Here is a 7,351-nt window from a genome sequence, read left to right on the forward strand (position 1 = left end):
TCACAATCTGTGACTCATAACCTTTTCATAGACATCTTACATGCCACATTTTACACAAGCTGTGTTGCAAATATATAACTGTGGTTGCAACAATGTTCTACATGATCATATTTTAATCAGGTAAGGTCACACATGTGTTCTATATATAAATCTACAGTATTTACAGCTATATAATCTCTCTCCATGTATCGCAGATAGTCAGATCTACCACTCTAGGGGTATCTATCATTGCAGTGTGACCTTGAACATCAGTACCCCTCAGTCCCTCCTAGTCTCTCCCTGTAGCAAATAATTGTTTAGTTTTAAGTGGGCTGTAATACTTTGGTCTAATTTTGGCTGTTGTGTTTAGTGTGTGGGTGCTGGGTGGTGCTGGTGGCCTGTGATACACAGGAGGTCACACTAGAAGACCTGGTTGCCCCCTCTGGCGTTTGACTCTGTGATTCTTTGCTTTTTGAATATTGCTAGTAGATGGATGAAATTAAAATCAAATGCTAACTGATCATTTTTAAAAACTATTGCCTTTTTGATAGAATTCGCTGTAATAATCCATTTCGACTCAAGCTGTCGCTGCTGTCCATCACTATCATACAGCTTTCCCTACGCAGACCACTCTTCTAGTAAAGGCAAACACGGAAGGGATTTTTCCTGTGGGAACGGATGTCAAAGGGAAAAACAAGGAAAAGACTCGATGTTCGCAATTGAGTTATACAAAAGCATTCCACTGAAATCTGAAATAGTCTTGTTCTTCGGCAGAAGATACTGAACAAGGCTTTATTTGTGGAGAGGTTGACACTATGAAGGGGATAAATGAAAGCAGATATCGGGTTCGGAAATAGCCCTTCTTTCCTTTCTTTCTAACCTATTCTGCTTTTGTTCTGCAATCGCTGGATGGGATGCTATTCGGTACTGTAGATGCTATTCGGTTCCCGCGAATTAGAGCCTGGTACCTTTATTATAGGGAATATTGCCGATGAGCTGGGGCTGGGTATCAAACATGTCTCCTCGCCGCGGCGGACTGTGTTTTGTGCAGGGAACTGAACGAAAGCTTGGAGAAGTGAATTTGCAGAACGGGGCCCTTCTTGTCAGTGAGACGATGGACAGAGGAGAGCTATGTGGGCGAACAGGAAGCTGTCAGATGAAATTTGAGCTTGTCATTGAAAATCCTCTCTCCTACACTATTGTCGACTGGCAGTCCTGGTTCCAAATGACAGCTCGAGCAGATTTCTCCAGAGTGGAGAAGTATCGCTCCCAGGAGCTGAATCAGCAATGCCTGGCACGGTGTTCCCACCAGTCGGCTCTCACGATCCGGATGTTGGGAATACTTCTTTGGCCCCTTACAAACTTACGAGAAGTGAGCATTTGCTTTAAAAGTACATACGTGTCGTGAATGGAATAGAATCCCAATGTTAGTGTTACAAAAGTCACTGCAGGGAGAACAAGAGCCGATCCAAAATATCACTGTAAAAGCGAAAGACAACGGGATTTCCCAAAGATACGTCTGCATCGGTGTGCTGGATTCCAACGCTGCCGGTCCCGTGCTTGGTTAAAAGAGCTACGCTGCCAGACTAGCGGAGGATGTGGTCAAAGACGTATTGACTATTCAGCTGAATGCTACTGATGTATTGGAATGGAAGAAAAGAGTACACTTTGGGCACTAACTCTGCACCTGAAGTGCAGAGACTATTTTCTACTGAGCGTGATACCGGGCAGATACTGGAAGGGGGTTGGGGGGGGGTGGATTTTGAGAGAAGGTGGAGAATATGATATGGAAGTGCAGGCGCGGGAGGAAAGTCAGTTACTATTGGCATCCCATTGCAGTTCTTGTAAAGGTTGTGAATGGCAATGGCAATGTCCCAGCAGTGACGGTAAATTCCCTTTCTAATCCTATCGGGGAAGACACTGCAGCTGGGACGATGGTCGGTCTGCTCAGCGTCATAGACCAGGGCTCCGAAGACAACGGGAAGATCAGCGGCCACATTCTGCAGAACGTACCGTTTCAGCTGCTGTCCCTGCGGAAAACACATTCTCCTTGGTGACCAGCGGCGTCTTGGGCAGAGGGGCGGCCACCTACAACATCACTCTAGTTGCCTGTGATTGCGGCTCCCCTCCCCTATGCCCTATATAGCAGGGGAACCCTCCCAGTGCGCATTTCTGATGTAAGTTACATCACAAGGGGTGGCAGTCACCCCTTCCCCAGGCCAGAAGCCTGAGCCTCAGACTCTTTGGTGTCCCGCCTTGATCCAGGGCCTGGGCTAATTGACTGTTTGTTCCCCTGCCAGCCTGAGCACAGGCCTGGGCCCCCAGCTACAAGTGGAGACTGCTTCGTTCCCCACGGTGGCTGAAGTATCATTAACGTAGTGAGGCAGAGTGGCCTCCTGAGGACCCAGAGTGGGAGTGTCCCCGATTGAGCCACTACAATACATATAGTAATTGTAAAGTTCTTCTTTTAGGCTTGTAGCTGTGATGGAATAAACTGCTGTCTTAAGTCAAGTCTCTGGCTGCTTCCAAATCATTGAAAGGTCCTCAGTCCATGGGTTAGAATGCGCCCATTAGTATAGTCCGGAGGCTTGGGCAGGATAGAGGCTGGAACAGGATAGAGGCAAAATGGAGGGGTTTCCAGGGCCATTTATATCCTCTGCCATGTGGAGGGAAACCCATTGCTTCAAACAAAAACCTCAGCCCAGCTAGTAGAGAATCACAGGTGACCAGATAGTGTTTGGAGTCACATGGGCAAGTCACATGTTCATGCCCAGTTTCGCTCAGTCATTGCAGGAGGCCACTTTTACGTATTTTCCAGATAGCACATTTGCAGGACAGTCCACTCAATGTACAGGGGTGTCTACTATGGTCCGTTGTGAGTTAAGTGTCCTTTTGACGGGCCACTCAATTTGAATAGTCCCTCCAAGATGCGCTGACTAACTACTTCATGAGCATTACCGCAGGAGCAAACATTTGAAATCCAGGTATAGAGCCAATGTTCATCATTTCAAATACAAAAGTAATACATGATTACAGATAGCATAATCACAATCTGTGACTCATAACCTTTTCATAGACATCTTACATGCCACATTTTACACAAGCTGTGTTGCAAATATATAACTGTGGTTGCAACAATGTTCTACATGATCATATTTTAATCAGGTAAGGTCACACATGTGTTCTATATATAAATCTACAGTATTTACAGCTATATAATCTCTCTCCATGTATCGCAGATAGTCAGATCTACCACTCTAGGGGTATCTATCATTGCAGTGTGACCTTGAACATCAGTACCCCTCAGTCCCTCCTAGTCTCTCCCTGTAGCAAATAATTGTTTAGTTTTAAGTGGGCTGTAATACTTTGGTCTAATTTTGGCTGTTGTGTTTAGTGTGTGGGTGCTGGGTGGTGCTGGTGGCCTGTGATACACAGGAGGTCACACTAGAAGACCTGGTTGCCCCCTCTGGCGTTTGACTCTGTGATTCTTTGCTTTTTGAATATTGCTAGTAGATGGATGAAATTAAAATCAAATGCTAACTGATCATTTTTAAAAACTATTGCCTTTTTGATAGAATTCGCTGTAATAATCCATTTCGACTCAAGCTGTCGCTGCTGTCCATCACTATCATACAGCTTTCCCTACGCAGACCACTCTTCTAGTAAAGGCAAACACGGAAGGGATTTTTCCTGTGGGAACGGATGACAAAGGGAAAAACAAGGAAAAGACTCGATGTTCGCAATTGAGTTATACAAAAGCATTCCACTGAAATCTGAAATAGTCTTGTTCTTCGGCAGAAGATACTGAACAAGGCTTTATTTGTGGAGAGGTTGACACTATGAAGGGGATAAATGAAAGCAGATATCGGGTTCGGAAATAGCCCTTCTTTCCTTTCTTTCTAACCTATTCTGCTTTTGTTCTGCAATCGCTGGATGGGATGCTATTCGGTACTGTAGATGCTATTCGGTTCCCGCGAATTAGAGCCTGGTACCTTTATTATAGGGAATATTGCCGATGAGCTGGGGCTGGGTATCAAACATGTCTCCTCGCCGCGGCGGACTGTGTTTTGTGCAGGGAACTGAACGAAAGCTTGGAGAAGTGAATTTGCAGAACGGGGCCCTTCTTGTCAGTGAGACGATGGACAGAGGAGAGCTATGTGGGCGAACAGGAAGCTGTCAGATGAAATTTGAGCTTGTCATTGAAAATCCTCTCTCCTACACTATTGTCGACTGGCAGTCCTGGTTCCAAATGACAGCTCGAGCAGATTTCTCCAGAGTGGAGAAGTATCGCTCCCAGGAGCTGAATCAGCAATGCCTGGCACGGTGTTCCCACCAGTCGGCTCTCACGATCCGGATGTTGGGAATACTTCTTTGGCCCCTTACAAACTTACGAGAAGTGAGCATTTGCTTTAAAAGTACATACGTGTCGTGAATGGAATAGAATCCCAATGTTAGTGTTACAAAAGTCACTGCAGGGAGAACAAGAGCCGATCCAAAATATCACTGTAAAAGCGAAAGACAACGGGATTTCCCAAAGATACGTCTGCATCGGTGTGCTGGATTCCAACGCTGCCGGTCCCGTGCTTGGTTAAAAGAGCTACGCTGCCAGACTAGCGGAGGATGTGGTCAAAGACGTATTGACTATTCAGCTGAATGCTACTGATGTATTGGAATGGAAGAAAAGAGTACACTTTGGGCACTAACTCTGCACCTGAAGTGCAGAGACTATTTTCTACTGAGCGTGATACCGGGCAGATACTGGAAGGGGGTTGGGGGGGGGGTGGATTTTGAGAGAAGGTGGAGAATATGATATGGAAGTGCAGGCGCGGGAGGAAAGTCAGTTACTATTGGCATCCCATTGCAGTTCTTGTAAAGGTTGTGAATGGCAATGGCAATGTCCCAGCAGTGACGGTAAATTCCCTTTCTAATCCTATCGGGGAAGACACTGCAGCTGGGACGATGGTCGGTCTGCTCAGCGTCATAGACCAGGGCTCCGAAGACAACGGGAAGATCAGCGGCCACATTCTGCAGAACGTACCGTTTCAGCTGCTGTCCCTGCGGAAAACACATTCTCCTTGGTGACCAGCGGCGTCTTGGGCAGAGGGGCGGCCACCTACAACATCACTCTAGTTGCCTGTGATTGCGGCTCCCCTCCCCTATGCCCTATATAGCAGGGGAACCCTCCCAGTGCGCATTTCTGATGTAAGTTACATCACAAGGGGTGGCAGTCACCCCTTCCCCAGGCCAGAAGCCTGAGCCTCAGACTCTTTGGTGTCCCGCCTTGATCCAGGGCCTGGGCTAATTGACTGTTTGTTCCCCTGCCAGCCTGAGCACAGGCCTGGGCCCCCAGCTACAAGTGGAGACTGCTTCGTTCCCCACGGTGGCTGAAGTATCATTAACGTAGTGAGGCAGAGTGGCCTCCTGAGGACCCAGAGTGGGAGTGTCCCCGATTGAGCCACTACAATACATATAGTAATTGTAAAGTTCTTCTTTTAGGCTTGTAGCTGTGATGGAATAAACTGCTGTCTTAAGTCAAGTCTCTGGCTGCTTCCAAATCATTGAAAGGTCCTCAGTCCATGGGTTAGAATGCGCCCATTAGTATAGTCCGGAGGCTTGGGCAGGATAGAGGCTGGAACAGGATAGAGGCAAAATGGAGGGGTTTCCAGGGCCATTTATATCCTCTGCCATGTGGAGGGAAACCCATTGCTTCAAACAAAAACCTCAGCCCAGCTAGTAGAGAATCACAGGTGACCAGATAGTGTTTGGAGTCACATGGGCAAGTCACATGTTCATGCCCAGTTTCGCTCAGTCATTGCAGGAGGCCACTTTTACGTATTTTCCAGATAGCACATTTGCAGGACAGTCCACTCAATGTACAGGGGTGTCTACTATGGTCCGTTGTGAGTTAAGTGTCCTTTTGACGGGCCACTCAATTTGAATAGTCCCTCCAAGATGCGCTGACTAACTACTTCATGAGCATTACCGCAGGAGCAAACATTTGAAATCCAGGTATAGAGCCAATGTTCATCATTTCAAATACAAAAGTAATACATGATTACAGATAGCATAATCACAATCTGTGACTCATAACCTTTTCATAGACATCTTACATGCCACATTTTACACAAGCTGTGTTGCAAATATATAACTGTGGTTGCAACAATGTTCTACATGATCATATTTTAATCAGGTAAGGTCACACATGTGTTCTATATATAAATCTACAGTATTTACAGCTATATAATCTCTCTCCATGTATCGCAGATAGTCAGATCTACCACTCTAGGGGTATCTATCATTGCAGTGTGACCTTGAACATCAGTACCCCTCAGTCCCTCCTAGTCTCTCCCTGTAGCAAATAATTGTTTAGTTTTAAGTGGGCTGTAATACTTTGGTCTAATTTTGGCTGTTGTGTTTAGTGTGTGGGTGCTGGGTGGTGCTGGTGGCCTGTGATACACAGGAGGTCACACTAGAAGACCTGGTTGCCCCCTCTGGCGTTTGACTCTGTGATTCTTTGCTTTTTGAATATTGCTAGTAGATGGATGAAATTAAAATCAAATGCTAACTGATCATTTTTAAAAACTATTGCCTTTTTGATAGAATTCGCTGTAATAATCCATTTCGACTCAAGCTGTCGCTGCTGTCCATCACTATCATACAGCTTTCCCTACGCAGACCACTCTTCTAGTAAAGGCAAACACGGAAGGGATTTTTCCTGTGGGAACGGATGACAAAGGGAAAAACAAGGAAAAGACTCGATGTTCGCAATTGAGTTATACAAAAGCATTCCACTGAAATCTGAAATAGTCTTGTTCTTCGGCAGAAGATACTGAACAAGGCTTTATTTGTGGAGAGGTTGACACTATGAAGGGGATAAATGAAAGCAGATATCGGGTTCGGAAATAGCCCTTCTTTCCTTTCTTTCTAACCTATTCTGCTTTTGTTCTGCAATCGCTGGATGGGATGCTATTCGGTACTGTAGATGCTATTCGGTTCCCGCGAATTAGAGCCTGGTACCTTTATTATAGGGAATATTGCCGATGAGCTGGGGCTGGGTATCAAACATGTCTCCTCGCCGCGGCGGACTGTGTTTTGTGCAGGGAACTGAACGAAAGCTTGGAGAAGTGAATTTGCAGAACGGGGCCCTTCTTGTCAGTGAGACGATGGACAGAGGAGAGCTATGTGGGCGAACAGGAAGCTGTCAGATGAAATTTGAGCTTGTCATTGAAAATCCTCTCTCCTACACTATTGTCGACTGGCAGTCCTGGTTCCAAATGACAGCTCGAGCAGATTTCTCCAGAGTGGAGAAGTATCGCTCCCAGGAGCTGAATCAGCAATGCCTGGCACGGTGTTCCCACCAGTCGGCTCTCAC

This window comes from Lepidochelys kempii, chromosome 8, assembly GCF_965140265.1.
Source record: "Lepidochelys kempii isolate rLepKem1 chromosome 8, rLepKem1.hap2, whole genome shotgun sequence".
In the NCBI taxonomy this organism is placed as follows: domain Eukaryota; kingdom Metazoa; phylum Chordata; order Testudines; family Cheloniidae; genus Lepidochelys; species Lepidochelys kempii.